Below are 16,658 nucleotides of genomic sequence, written 5' to 3' on the forward strand. Positions count from 1 at the left end.
TAAATCCAAATAGAGGTGATTTGCAGGATATGCTTCCTGCAACCACTTTAAAAGGAAAACAAAGACAGACGATGAGATGGTCAGATGAAGTTAACCGACACCTCATGTTCTGTTATTACCAACCAACAAACTTAGTAACCAACACAACTGGATACAGATCACAAGTATACACAACATTTATAACCAGATACCCAGAACTAAAATTTTTAACAGAACAACGACTAGCTGATCAGATCCGTGTAATAATCAAAAACAACAGGATACCCCAGTCAGAATTAGAAACCATCAAGCAACAAGTACAACAAATACTGGAACAAAATAATGTGCAATCAGAAGAAGAAGAAAATACAGTAATGGACTGAAACATCCCAGAGCAAACAAACAAGGAACAACACGCATAAGTTAAACAATCAGAGGAAAACGAAATCTTAAGACAGCCACCAGAACAAGCACAAATAGAACACGAAGTGACACACATGTTAGATATAGAAGAAAAATTTCAGCTGACATATACAGAACACAAAGTCAAAAATACAGACATTAGACCATTCTTGCATAGACCACCAAATAACCCACAAGTCGAAACAACAATAACAACTATCAACACAATCATACACAACAAAATAAATGAAAATATAACTATAGAAGATTTACAACTACTGGTTTATATAGGAGCACTCACTACACTAAATATACACACTAGGCAGAGATCAGAACCAACCAATACACAGAAGAAACCCACAAAACCAGCATGGCAACACAGGCTACAGATCGGAATAGAAAAACTGAGAAAAGACATCGAACAGCTAACACAATTTATAAGAAATGAAATATCAGACAAAAAACGAAAAAGGTTAGGTAAAATCTCACAACAAGAAGCGATAGAGCAATTAGATGAAAAGAAGCAGAAGTTACAAGCAATGGCCAAATGACTTAGAAGATACAAAAAAAGTGAAAAATAGAAGGAAACAAAACCAAACATTCAACACAAACCAAAAGAAATTTTACCAGGCAATAGATAACACACACATTAAAATAGACAATCCACCAAACATAACAGACATGGAACACATATGTTTATGGTCAAAACTGGTACAGCATAACAGGCATGCACGGTGGATACAAGCAGAAACAGACACATACAAGATGCTACCACAAATGCCTGAAGTGATAATTTTGCAACATGAAGTCACCCAAGCAATTAATTCTACTCACAATTGGAAAGCCCCTGGAAAAGATAAAATAGCAAATTTCTGGCTAAAGAAGTTCACGTCAACACATTCACATCTAACTAAATTATTTAACAGTTACATTGCAGGCCCATACACATTCCCTGATACACTTACACATGGAATAACCTATCTGAAACCTAAAGATCAAGCAGACACAGCAAACCCAACTAAATATCGCCCCATAACATGCCTACCAAAATATACAAAATATTAACTTCAGTCATTACACAGAAATCAATGACACATACAACACAGAACAAAATTATAAATGAAGAACAAAAAGGATGTTGCAAAGAAGCACGAGAATGCAAAGAGCAACTGATAATAGATGAGGTGACATATCAAGCTAAAACTAAATAAAGGTCGCTACACTACACATACATTGATTACCAAAAAGCTTTTGATAGTGTACCCCACTCATGGTTGCTACAAATACTGGAAATATACAAAGTAGATCCTAAATTGATACAGTTCCTAAATATAGTAATGGAAAATTGGAAAACCATACTTAATATCCAAACAAATTCAAATAATATCACATCACAGCCAATACAGATTAAGCGTGGAATATACTAAGGAGACTCATTAAGTCCTTTCTGGTTCTGCCTTGCTCTGAACCCACTATCCAACATGCTAAATAATACAAATTATGGATACAATATTACTTGAACATACTAATACAAAATCACACATTTGCTATACGTATATGATCTGAACCTACTGGCAGCAACAAATCAACAACTCAACCAATTACTGAAGATAACAGAAGTATTCAGCAATGATATAAATATGGCTTTTGGAACTGACAAATGTAAGAAAAATAGCATAGTCAAGGGAAAACACACTAAACAAGAAGATTACATATTGGATAACCACAGCTACTGCATAGAAGCGATGGAAAAAACAGATGCCTATAAATATCTAGGATACAGACAAAAAATAGGAATAGATAATACAAATATTAAAGAAGAACTAAAAGAAAAATATAGAAAAAGACTAACAAAAATACTGACAAAAGAATTGACAGTAAGAAACAAGACAAAAGCTATAAATACTTATGCTATACCAATATTGACCTACTCATTTGGAGTAGTGAAATGGAGTAACACAGACCTAGAATCACTCAATACACTTACACCATCACAATGCCACAAATATAGAATACATCACATACATTCAGCAACAGAAAGATTCACATTAAGCAGAAAGGAAGGAGGAAGGGGATTTATTGGCATAAAAAACCTACATTATGGACAGGTAGACATTTTAAGAAAATTCTTTATAGAACAAGCAGAAACTAGCAAAATACACAAAGCAATCACTCATATAAATATATCGGCTACACTATTGCAATTTCATAACCACTTCTACAACCCTTTAGATCACATAACATCAACAGATATGAAGAAAGCAAATTGGAAAAAGAAAACACTACATGGCAAGCACCCGTATCATCTAACACAGCCACACATTGATCACGACGCATCCAACACATGGGTAAGAAAAGGCAATATATACAATGAGACAGAAGGTTTCATGATTGCAATACAGGTCAAACAATAAACACCAGATATTACAGCAAGCATATTATTAATGATCCCAATACCACAACAGATTAATGCAGACTTTGCAAACAACAAATAGAAACAGTAGATCACATCTCAAGCGGATGTACAATACTAGCAAATACAGAATACCCCAGAAGACATGACAATGTGGCAAAAATAATACATCAACAACTTGCCATACAACATAAACTAATAAAAAAACACGTTCCCACATACAAGTTGTAAGGGGTCCATAGGCCCTTACTATAAGTTTGCACTCGGCACAGTTCGAAAGGGCAAACAATCAATAGTGTCGGGTTGCGAGAGCGAGTGAGAGTTGAGTCAGTCAGTTCCGGGTTGCGAGCCGAGCCGTGCGGAGGTCGGTTGCTGTGATACAAGGCTTACCGACAAAGGGAGTGGCCATCGCCGCGGTCTAACCCCTTTGTGTTAGAATAATACGGGGAAGTGAAAAAGTATAATTACGAGAGTGATCAGTGATATCCCTGCGTCGATATTAGCGGTTTCGCGTCTACCGCGCCGGCATCATTTGGATTGCAGTGTTGGATTGCAGTATTGGATTGCACTGATTGAATTTGCGTGTGATGATTATGAATAACGAAGTAGCCTGTGCTGAGATTAGCCGTGATTAAATATGTATGACGAAGGCAGTGGCTGTCTCCTTTTTATTGTGTTTTAGAGACGAATATAGGTTCTTGATTAATGAAGCTGTGTTGGCGTTCTTCTTGTCACCAGACATTTCATTATTACAGCATTTGAGGAGGACAAAATGGAATGTAACAACTCCATAGCAGTCAAATCCGATTGCCAGCCCCATTAGGTACACGGTCACATTAATTAATATTTATTTGGGCTGCTATTCAGATCCTGATCGAGCGGGATACATAAATCGGAGGTGTTACACCCTTGGCTTACCGTGAAAGGACAAGTGCAATTTTCGGACGAATAGTAAAGAACAATAGGTAATTTTATCTTGCTTAAAGCGAGAAAATATTTTTCAATGTTGGATCGGGACAGAGCATAAACTTTGAAATCGCGACAAGAAACAGTGCATTTTGAACAATACGAAGTAATAGCATCTTACGATTGTGACTAAACTTTTTCCTTGCCATATTAGATAAGAATAATAGTGTCGTTAAACTGTGTTATAATGTGCAAATGCGTAAATCCGCGCGAAAAACTGTGAAAAGTGAACACTAAAGAAAGATACGTGTGAACATTAAAATAGCAAAGCGAGCCAAGAATTCGTCACGAAAGTTTTAAATAAGTGTTTAGTGGTAATATTTTGACTGATATTGCTTTTTAAATAGTGAAAATCGGACAGCTTCATGTGGACCCATAAACTGTAATGCGGACGACAATTCATGTGGCGACGCAATTGTTGAGTGACGTCACGCAGACCCGTGTAGCAGTTGCGCCAAAGAGCTTCGATCTGCGAGGTGGTTTCACATGTCATCCCAACTACCTGTGCAAGGAGTAGTTCTAGCACAGACGCACTACACCGATGGTCTTCAGCGCGACTTCAAGACACCGAGCGCCGACCCGGCATCTAGCGGCCGAACTACAAACTACGCCCACCTGCAGCGCCAAGGAGCGGCCGGCTAAGAACTACAACGTCCTGCCACAGCGAGCAGCGCGACTTCGAGTCACCGAGCGCTGACCCAGCATCTAGCGGCCGAACTACAAACTACGCCCGCCTGCAGCCCCACGGTGCGGCCGACGGAGAACTACGACGACTCGCCACAGATCTTCAGCGCGACTTCACGCGGCTCTGGCGGCAGTACAGCGCCACGCCCACTTCAAACGTCAAAACATCACGACTCATGGTAACGTCAGTTGGTGAGTGAAGACGACTGGTTGACATAACATTAAACTGTAGTGTGCAGTCTTCGCGGTAAATAAACATTTGTAAACTGAGTTCGCGTTAGGAAAAGTGCCCAATTACAGTAGTTTCCGAAAAGTTTGCGAAACATACTCTGAAATATAGCATACTTATTTATGCATACTGTGCAGTCTAAATGGTGATTATACAAATATGCTTATTGTTTTTGGGGATTTTACATTTATAGATTTAATGAATGGTGTGATTTATCTTGTTTAGAACATTTTAATTAAGCTGTGTATGTGAGAATTGATATTTGAAGTTATTAGGTTTTGAGGGTTGTCATGTTCGGTATTCATACGTATTGTATCAATTTGGGATTAACTGAAGATACTGCAGGTACTGTTTGATTAGTTTTGCGGTAATTAGGAGTGTTTTGGGTTGCTAGAGGTTATTCTGTGTTACTTGCCTGTGGATTAGAAATAAACCAAACATGTCTACTGAAGATATGCAGGTTTGTGAGGCAGTAGTTGAAAGGAAAGGGATAGGACAGGAAGACAGAGATGATTCAGGAATCAGTGGTTATGGATTGTCATTAGATAGCCCAGTAGCACATTCAACTAGTTATCCCGAGACACCGGGACAAACGACGAGAGATAAGTCAGTTTCAGAGGTTGTGGATATGCGGTCAATGTTGGCAGCCTTGGTAAAAGAAACTAGAGAAAGGAGAGAAATACTCCGAAAATCACTAAAGGAAGATTTACGAGAATCATTAGAGAAGGGTTACAAGAAACAAGAGAATCACTAAAGGGTTTGCAAGAAACTAACGCATCATTAGAGAAAGGTTTACAAGAAACTAATGCATCATTAGAGAAGGGTTTACAAGAAACTAGAGAAAGCTTAGAAAAGTCATTTAAGGAAACTCTAACACAAGAGCTCATAACATCGGAAAGGAAGATAGAATGTAATCTGAAGAAAGAAATGCAGGAGTTACAATAACGACTGAAGATGGACATCGACGAGAGAGAGAGGAGCTACAGAAGAGCATAGACCAAGTCCAGGGAGACGTGGAGAAGATGGAAGGAAAGTTAACAAAAAAGATGGAAGACGATATTGAAGAAATGAAAGCCGAATTGGGAGAAAGAATCAACGAAGTGGAAACAAATTGCAATCATCGAATCGCCGAGGTGACGCAGATGCAGAAACAATGCAATGATGCGGTTAAGGGGATAGGAGATAGGCAAAACCAACTGGCTGTCAATCTGAGGAATGCTATAGCCGTGCAACGAGAAGAGGATAACAAGAGGGTTGCAATGGAGGTCAGGCAATTACAACAGGGAGTGCAACAATTGGAGAGCAAAACCAAAGAAATTGATAAACGAATTAGCAGTGCCACTTTAACCGTTGGGGAAGGTAGAGTCGTTACCTTAATGAGCAGTGATAATCGGTACGTCCAAAATAATACAGGGCAGAAATTTAGACCGAAAGGAGGGTTGCACCCAATGATATTTATGAAATGGTTAAAAGGAGTTTTCCCAGCACATTTTAAAGACTCAGACAAGATTCAATTTGCAATAGATAGAATGAAAGGTGAGGCCTTCACTTGAGGAGTCAGGAAGAAGGAAGGGACTACTAGTTATGATCAGTTTGAAGTGGAATTCTTGAAGAAATACTGGTCCAAAAGTCATCAGTGTGCAGCAATTGAGGACCTACTCCACCGCAAGTCACTTAGTACATGGAGAGGAACGTTGAGAGAGTTTGCCGAACATTTGTGGGAATTGAACGAGACCTTGGAACAACCCCTGAGTGATGACCTAATGATATCAGCGATAAAAAGAAGAATGAGCTAGAGAATGCAAGAAACTGTATCCGGGAGCCTAATTAAAGATAGGGAGGCCTTGATGGAAATACTGGAACAGTTGGAATCTGTACGATCACAGGAACACAATCAAGCTAATGATCAAAACCGAGGGGGAAGTAATGACCCAAGGAATCATTTTGGTAATTCGTCTAATTATAGAGGAAGAGGTGGTGTGGTCAGGAGTGAGAGCTACAAGGACCAGAGTAAACCTACTAAGATCTGAGAGAAGATCTACTGGAAGAAAGAAGGAGGATTCCCAAAGAACCCTTGCTACCCATGATAGGAATCAAGCTATGTGGACTGAATATCGAGGCATTAGTCGATACAGGAAGTGAAGATTGTGCAATATCCAAGAGATTATATGAACAGGTACTAAAAGCAAACATTAGCTTGCCTAGTTTCCCGGTGAGTGGAGTGAGAATTGTGAATGCGTTGGGTGCAAGGAGTAAACCTATTAAAGAACAAGTGTTGGTTACCTTCGAGATAGAGGGAGAAGAATACGAAGCAACATTTTTGGTGGTGGCTGCATTGAACACATCAATTATTTTAGGGGTAGGTTGGTTGAATGAAGTTGATGCAGTAGTGAGTTTTGATGAAGGTACTATCAAGGTCAAAGGAAGAAAGGGAGAAGAGAAGAGATTAAAGTTTGCTGAGGGGAGTGCGATCGAAGAAGAGGAGGAATTCAGAAGGATAAATTTGTGTCATGAAGAGGAACCCACCATGGGATACGGGGAAGAGGAACTAGAAGAAGAAGTGTTGATATACCTTGAAGGATTAGCAAGAGAGGATAGACATAAGGAGGATAAGATCAGTAAAAAGTTGGAGGAGATGACACACCTAGATGAGGGGACTAAGAGGAAATTAGCCACAGTATTATACAGGCGTTGTTAGGTATTTTCTCAACGGCCAGGTATCATGAAAGAGGTGGAGTGTAAGCTAAAGATAAAGAATCATAAACCGTTCAATATAAAACAGTATTCCATTCCCCAGGCGAAACGAAGAGCAGTAGATGAAGAGATACAGAGGATGATGGACCTTGGTGTTATAGAAATGGCCAACAGTCAATATAACAACTCCCTATTTGTTGTTGATAAGAAGGATTGAAAGGTGAGGATAGTCTTGGATGCACGAACAGTGAACAAAATCATCGAGCCGGAGCGGGACAAACCTGAGACTATAGAAGAACTGATTCAAAAATTCCGAGGAGCAAACGTGCTTAGTAGTATCGACTTAACTGCTGGTTACTGGCAAATACCACTGGCCACAGAGTCCCGCCAGTATACAGCATTTACTTATGGAGGAAGGTGCTATCAATTTAGAGTGTTGCCATTTGGGCTTAATGTGTCAGTGTCTGAATTCATAAGAGCGATGGATAAGATACTAGGCGAGGAGTTACTTAAAAAGGTCACCGTCTATGTGGATGACTTCTTGATAGCAAGCGAATCATGGGAAGAACATTTGAATAGATTGGATGCAATCTTGGCAGCTTTTGAAACCGCAGGGGTAACTGTAAACCTGGACAAGTCGGAATTTGGCAAATCAAAGATAAAATTCCTGGGCCATATAATATCCAATGAGGGTATCTATCCTGATCCTAGTAAAATGGAGGCTATTAGAAATTTTCCGACCCCCCATAGTAAGAAGCAGTTGTGAGCATTCTTTGGGGTTTGTGAGTTTTATAGAAAATTTGTCAAAGGATCTGTACTGAATGCCCCGAGTATGAGGGAATTGACCAAGGCGAGGATGCCGTGGCATTGGAGTGCAGAGTGCCAAACCGAGTTTGAGAATATCAAGGAAGCACTATATAGTGCAGACATATTGTACCACCCGGATATTTCCAAGGATTTTTATTTAGGGGCAGACAGCTCTGACTATGGACTAGGAATACATTTGTACCAAATGGAGAGGAGCGGAAATGGTGAGAGTGTAAGAACAATAGCGTTTGGTAGCAGAAGTTTAAATGCTTGGGAGAGGAAATATTCGATTACTGAAAGGGAGGCATTGGCAATTGTGTGGGGATTTAAGCGTTTCCGGTATTATTTGGCCAGGAGGCATGTGAAAGTAGTGACTGACCATAAGGCCCTTACATTTCTGACCACAAGCAAGTTGAGGCATAGCAGACTAACGCAATGGGCCCTGGCATTACAAGACTATGACTCCGAGATAATTTATGAACCAGGAGCAACACATATAATACCTGATGCTTTATCAAGATTACCAGCTGACTCGAGAGGAATGTTGGTGGACAGGCCAGAAGGAGAAGGAGTTAGGATTAACCTGATGAAGGGAGTACAGTATGAAGAATTCATAAGGAAGTTCCTAAAGAATGTGCACAGGGAACAGAACGAGGACGACAAATTAAAGACAATTAAAAACAAATACAGGTGTTCAGGAGAGGAAAGAATTCACACATTTTATTATATTCATAATGGGATACTTTATAAAAGAAACAAGGAGAGTGAAGAGAACTGGAAACTCTGTGTGCCTGAGCATGTGGTAGAAAAATTAATTTGGTATACGCACTATAGTAATGCACATTATGGACCGAAGAAGTGTCTGGAAAAGTTGAAGTTAGATTGTGCAATCATCAACATGGGAAGGCGTATACGTAAGATACTGAGTACATGTGACACCTGTCAAAAATCTAAAACGACTACAGTACAGCACAAAGGATATATGCATCCAATTGTACCAACAGCAATTAAGGACATAGTTGCAGTGGATCTCTTTGGGCCACTTCCTGCCTCACGAGGGAATTACACACAAATCTTGGTAGTGGAAGAACTGGTTTCCAAATACATAAAATTTTACCCGTTGAAGAAAGACACTAGTAGAGCCATCATTAACCATTTTGAGAAAGACTATTTTCAAAAGGTGTGTATTCCTAAGCGAATTTTGAGTGATAATGGGTCACAATTTAGGTCAAAGGAATGGACAGAGATGCTAAATGGGCACAGAATAGAGCAAATTGCCATTTCTAAGTATAGGCCAGCTTCTAACACTGCAGACGTACAATGAAGGAATTGAACCGTTTATGCAGAACATACTGTCATAGGAACCATGGTTCATGGAAAGAATATCTGGAAAAATTTGAGCGGGTCAGAAATCACCTACCACATGATTCTACAGGGTTTGCACCATGTGAGGTATTGCTCAATCAAGAACCCGACAGTATTTTTCGTGAGTTGCTAGTCTACCCACCAGGAAGTTCATTGACTTGGGAAAGGAAATTGGAGCTAGTGGAATTAAGTATGAAGGAGAAGGCTAGGAAAAGACAGGAAGGACACGACAAGCTAGTGAAACCGATAACTTACCGAGTGGGAGACTTGGTACTAGTAAAGGTTCATGCAAAATCAAAGAAAATAAACTTTGAAATACGTAAATTCAACCACGTTTATAAGGGACCATACAGGATTATAAAAATTGGTCATCCTAACACTGTGGAGTTGGAATATGCACGGACAAAGAGAGTGCATAGTAAGGAACATGTGGAGAACATAAAAAGGTACTACTCACACGAGAACAGGGATAACCCAGATGAGGAAGGGGAACTCGATTAGGGCGAGTGTCTGAAATGAGAGTGTTCAAGCTCCTTGATGTAGTTGGGTAGGACATGTTTAGAACATTTAGTTGTTAAACGGACATTTGAAAAAGGAAAATATTAAGTTACATTGTGTTTTATGATGTATTATAGTTAGAATTGCATATTTCATATCGACGATTACCTGAGAATGGGTTTTAAAACCTGCAACAACTAATTTGTAATATAATAATTCATATGTCATGTGTTTAAGTAATAATTTTTGATTGTATGTTGTGTGTTTCATTCAATATTGGACTATAGAGGACTATTGCTGTTTGATATAAAAAATTGTAATTTGGACAATGCCATGTTTATGAGATGTAATAACCTTTTTGTAGAAATTATTGTGTAGGCAGTCCACTACCGGAATCGAGGGATTATTTGGTGAATTGTAATTTCATTAATTATTTACACTATGTGTTTTGTTCAGATGTAGCAATATCTAATTCCCTTGCCGATTCTTTTACGCCAGTGGCTCCAAAGAAGTTTTCGAGGGCGGGGATGTAAGGGTTCCGTAGGCCCTTACTATAAGTTTGCACTCGGCACAGGTCGAAAGGGCAAACAATCGATAGTGTCGGGTTGAAGAGCGAGTGAGAGTTGAGTCAGTCAGTTCCGGGTTGCGAGCCGAGCCGTGCGGAGGTCGGTTGCTGTGATACAAGGCTTACCGACAAAGGGAGTGGCCATAGCCGCGGTCTAACCCCTTTGTGTTAGAATAATACGGGAAAGTATAATTACGAGAGTGATCAGTGATATTCCTGCGCCGATATTAGTGGTTTCGCGTCTACCGTGCCGGCATCATTTGGATTGCAGTGTTGGATTGCAGTGTTGGATTGCAGTGTTGGATTGCAGTGATTGAATTTGCGTGTGACGATTATGAATAACGAAGTAGCCTGTGCTGAGGTTAGCCTTGATTAAATATGTATGACGAAGGCAGTGGCTGTCTCCTTTTTCTTGTATTTTAGAGACGAATATAGGTTTTTGATTAATGAAGCTGTGTTGGCGTTCTTCTTGTCACCAGACATTTCATTATTACAGCATTTGAGGATGACAAAATGGAATGTAACAACTCCATAGCAGTCAAATCCGATTGCCAGCCCCATTAGGTACACGGTCACATTAATTAATATTTATTTGGGCTGCTATTCAGATCTTGATCGAGCGGGATACATAAATCGGAGGTGTTACAAAGTATGCACCACAAAATGTACTGGAGAATGATGAATACAAATTATACTGGAACAGAACCATTATAACAGATAAAACAACACCACATAACAAACCTGACATCATACTCACCAATAAAAAGAAGAAATTAACACAACTAATCGAAATATCCATACCCAATACAACAAATATACAGAAGAAAACAAGAGAAAAAATTGAAAAATACACCCAACCGGCTGAGGAAGTCAAGGACATGTGGCATCAGGATAAAGTTGACATTATACCAATTATACTATCAACTACAGGAGTCATACCACACAATATCCACCAGTACATCAACACAATACAGCTACATCCAAACGTATATATACAACTACAGAAATCTGTAATTATTGATACATGTTCAATTACCCGAAAGATCCTAAATGCAATGTAACATATACCGTACAGTTAAAAGGAAGTCACGCTTGATCAATGTCGGCGTCGCTATCCATTTTTAAACAGACATAACGTTTGAGAAAGGTTTTCTCATAATAATAATAATGTTAACCAGACCTCGTTTGAAATGTATGCCGCAGATTCGTCTTACAAATGTTGAAATGGGTCAACGATAGTACACTTATAGCGAGCGATGGTAGCGAATTCGAACTGACTACTTCCAACTAATTTACAGTCCAAAGATTATGCAAAATAAACTTCATTAGCAGGGGAACGCAGCGTTTCGTACTATTCTACCAAAGTGAAGAGGAAATATTTTAAACAGGATTATTATTTACACTTCCAGTCGCGTTATTATGACCCCTTGTAAAATTACTGAATAACCTCCTTTTACAGTGCAGACGGCTGAGTGACGTGCTGGGAGAGAGTCAAAGATTGACTGGGAGGTGCCGGCAGGCATGTAGAGCCACATCGACTCTGGCGCCGTGGCCAGCTGAGCTAGGTTACCTGGTTGAGGATCCATGTCGGGAACAGCCAGATTCTCCATTGGGCTTTAATGAAGGGAGTTTGGTAGCCAGGGAAGTACTGCTGGTAGATGCCATCGTGCCGAGAAAAAAATGCATGTAGGAGTCGTCATGGTCTCCAGGGCTAGATGCATAGTTGTCTTTACTCACTGTGCCTTCCAGAATGACGAGATCACCCAGGGAATGCTTCCGGCATGGACCCTTCGCACTGTTGTTGCAAGGTGTTTGCTTTCAAATGTGTTACGCCATACACGCCAACGACCACCTGTTCGATAGAGCATAAAAAGCCACCTATCGCCACTCAGTGGAAGTCCAGTTGCGATACTGACGAGCGAATTGCAGCCTGCGTTGCCGACGAACGGCAGTCAGCATGGGAGCAAGAATCAGGTGCCTGCTGCTGAGGCCTATACGCAGTGACGGTCGGTGAATGGTCTGTGAGGTGGCACTGTTGGTGGCCCCTTGGCTCATCTAGGCGGTCAGTTGCATAACAGCTGCGCGTCTATTCGTCCTTACAAATATCTGCAGCTACATAGTTCACCCCCGTGGTCTGTGGCCTGTGCTGCACCACAGTTGCCTCGTCGCAGATTTTGGATAGCGCTATTTTGAATTGTACGGCCACGACGGCACGTGAACGGTCTGCAGACTTAGCCGTTTCAGAAATTCTTCCACCCTTGGCCCGAAAGCCAATGATCTTACCCTTTTGGACGTCAGATAAACTGCTCCGTTTCTGCTTTACGATGACGACTTCACCTTGTTCCGCATACCTCCGTCACGCTTCATATACTCTCCACTGCTAATGCCGCCCTTTTCCGTCTGTGAGTTATTATTGCACGTTCACATCGAACATTGGTGGTCCTTACATTAATGGGACTGCACAGTGTAGCACAGAAGGCAAGTTCAAGAAATGATATTGGAACCTCCCCTTAGAGCCGGCGAAAGTGGCCGAACGGTTCTAGTTGCTACAGTCTGGAACCGCGCGACCGCTACGGTTGCAGGTTCGAATCCTGCCTCGGGCATGGATGAGTGTGATGTCCTTAGGTTAGTTTGGTTTAAATAGTTCTAAGTTCAACGGGACTGATGACCTGAGAAGTCAAGTCCCATTGTGCTCAGAGGCATTTGAACCTCCCCTTAGAAAAATTTATGAATGATTGTGCTGATAAACCCCTTACCCTATTTGTTTTTCAAACAGCTGAGCAGAACTGCACGTACTCAGACATTTCGCTCTTTACTTATTATGATCAACACTAAACTGACACACAATATTTTTAGCGCGATGCAATCTGACTTTCAATAATCTCTACAAAAGACTCGCCTTGACTAACAATAACCTATACCTTTCATGAATCACTTACCTCACAAAAATCTTCGTTACTCGAACTACTGCAATACAGCGAGCGCCAATACTGCCAGCTAAATAAAAGATTCTAATATATATATATATACACTCCTGGAAATGGAAAAAAGAACACATTGACACCGGTGTGTCAGACCCACCATACTTGCTCCGGGCACTGCGAGAGGGCTGTACAAGCAATGATCACACGCACGGCACAGCGGACACACCAGGAACCGCAGTGTTGGCCGTCGAATGGCGCTAGCTGCGCAGCATTTGTGCACCGCCGCCGTCAGTGTCAGCCAGTTTGCCGTGGCATACGGAGCTCCATCGCAGTCTTTAACACTGGTAGCATGCCGCGACAGCGTGGACGTGAACCGTATGTGCAGTTGACGGACTTTGAGCGAGGGCGTATAGTGGGCATGCGGGAGGCCGGGTGGACGTACCGCCGAATTGCTCAACACGTGGGGCGTGAGGTCTCCACAGTACATCGATGTTGTCGCCAGTGGTCGGCGGAAGGTGCACGTGCCCGTCGACCTGGGACCGGACCGCAGCGACGCACGGATGCACGCCAAGACCGTAGAATCCTACGCAGTGCCGTAGGGGACCGCACCGCCACTTCCCAGCAAATTAGGGACACTGTTGCTCCTGGGGTATCGGCGAGGACCATTCGCGACCGTCTCTATGAAGCTGGGCTACGGTCCCGCACACCGTTAGGCCGTCTTCCGCTCACGCCCCAACATCGTGCAGCCCGCCTCCAGTGGTGTCGCGACAGGCGTGAATGGAGGGACGAATGGAGACGTGTCGTCTTCAGCGATGAGAGTCGCTTCTGCCTTGGTGCCAATGATGGTCGTATGCGTGTTTGGCGCCGTGCAGGTGAGCGCCACAATCAGGACTGCATACGACCGAGGCACACAGGGCCAACACCCGGCATCATGGTGTGGGGAGCGATCTCCTACACTGGCCGTACACCACTGGTGATCGTCGAGGGGACACTGAATAGTGCACGGTACATCCAAACCGTCATCGGACCCATCGTTCTGCCATTCCTAGACCGGCAAGGGAACTTGCTGGTCCAACAGTACAATGCACGTCCGCATGTATCCCGTGCCACCCAACGTGCTCTAGAAGGTGTAAGTCAACTACCCTGGCCAGCAAGATCTCCGGATCTGTCCCCCATTGAGCATGTTTGGGACTGGATGAAGCGTCGTCTCACGCGGTCTGCACGTCCAGCACGAACGCTGGTCCAACTGAGGCGCCAGGTGGAAATGGCATGGCAAGCCGTTCCACAGGACTACATCCAGCATCTCTACGATCGTCTCCATGGGAGAATAGCAGCCTGCATTGCTGCGAAAGGTGGATATACACTGTACTAGTGCCGACATTGTGCATGCTCTGTTGCCTGTGTCTATGTGCCTGTGGTTCTGTCAGTGTGATCATGTGATGTATCTGACCCCAGGAATGTGTCAATATAGTTTCCCCTTTCTGGGACAATGAATTCACGGTGTTCTTATTTCAGTTTCCAGGAGTGTATACATATATATATATATATATATATATATATATATATATATATATATATATATATATATACACTCCTGGAAATTGAAATAAGAACACCGTGAATTCATTGTCCCAGAAAGGGGAAACTTTATTGACACATTCCTGGGGTCAGATACACCACATGATCACACTGACAGAACCACAGGCACATAGACACAGGCAACAGAGCATGCACAATGTCGGCACTAGTACAGCGTATATCCACCTATCGCAGCAATGCAGGCTGCTATTCTCCCATGGAGACGATCGTATAGATGCTGGATGTAGTCCTGTGGAACGGCTTGCCATGCCATTTCCACCTGGCGCCTCAGTTGGACCAGCGTTCGTGCTGGACGTGCAGACCGCGTGAGACGACGCTTCATCCAGTCCCAAACATGCTCAATGGGGGACAGATCCGGAGATCTTGCTGGCCACGGTAGTTGACTTACACCTTCTAGAGCACGTTGGGTGGCACGGGATACATGCGGACGTGCATTGTCCTGTTGGAACAGCAAGTTCCCTTGCCGGTCTAGGAATGGTAGAACGATGGGTTCGATGACGGTTTGGATGTACCGTGCACTATTCAGTGTCCCCTCGACGATCACCAGTGGTGTACGGCCAGTGTAGGAGATCGCTCCCCACACCATGATGCCGGGTGTTGGCCCTGTGTGCCTCGGTCGTATGCAGTCCTGATTGTGGCGCTCACCTGCACGGCGCCAAACACGCATACGACCATCATTGGCACCAAGGCAGAAGCGACTCTCATCGCTGAAGACGACACGTCTCCATTCGTCCCTCCATTCACGCCTGTCGCGACACCACTGGAGGCGGGCTGCACGATGTTGGGGCGTGAGCGGAAGACGGCCTAACGGTGTGCGGGACCGTAGCCCAGCTTCATGGAGACGGTTGCGAATGGTCCTCGCCGATACCCCAGGAGCAACAGTGTCCCTAATTTGCTGGGAAGTGGCGGTGCGGTCCCCTACGGCACTGCGTAGGATCCTACGGTCTTGGCGTGCATCCGTGCGTCGCTGCGGTCCGGTCCCAGGTCGACGGGCACGTGCACCTTCCGCCGACCACTGGCGACAACAACGATGTACTGTGGAGACCTCACGCCCCACGTGTTGAGCAATTCGGCGGTACGTCCACCCGGCCTCCCGCATGCCCACTATACGCCCTCGCTCAAAGTCCGTCAACTGCACATACGGTTCACGTCCACGCTGTCGCGGCATGCTACCAGTGTTAAAGACTGCGATGGAGCTCCGTATGCCACGGCAAACTGGCTGACACTGACGGTGGCGGTGCACAAATGCTGTGCAGCTAGCGCCATTCGACGGCCAACACCGCGGTTCCTGGTGTGTCCGCTGTGCCGTGCGTGTGATCATTGCTTGTACAGCCCTCTCGCAGTGTCCGGAGCAAGTATGGTGGGTCTGACACACCGCTGTCAATGTGTTATTTTTTCCATTTCCAGGAGTATATATATATATATCAGCTCATGACATCCGGTCTTACAAATTTACTGTCTCTGATGGACACACGTCCAGATCATCCGCCCTCAAAACTCCGCCATCTCTCTCCCCACATCCACCACTGTTGG

Source organism: Schistocerca piceifrons, chromosome 2 (assembly GCF_021461385.2).
Source record: "Schistocerca piceifrons isolate TAMUIC-IGC-003096 chromosome 2, iqSchPice1.1, whole genome shotgun sequence".
In the NCBI taxonomy this organism is placed as follows: domain Eukaryota; kingdom Metazoa; phylum Arthropoda; class Insecta; order Orthoptera; family Acrididae; genus Schistocerca; species Schistocerca piceifrons.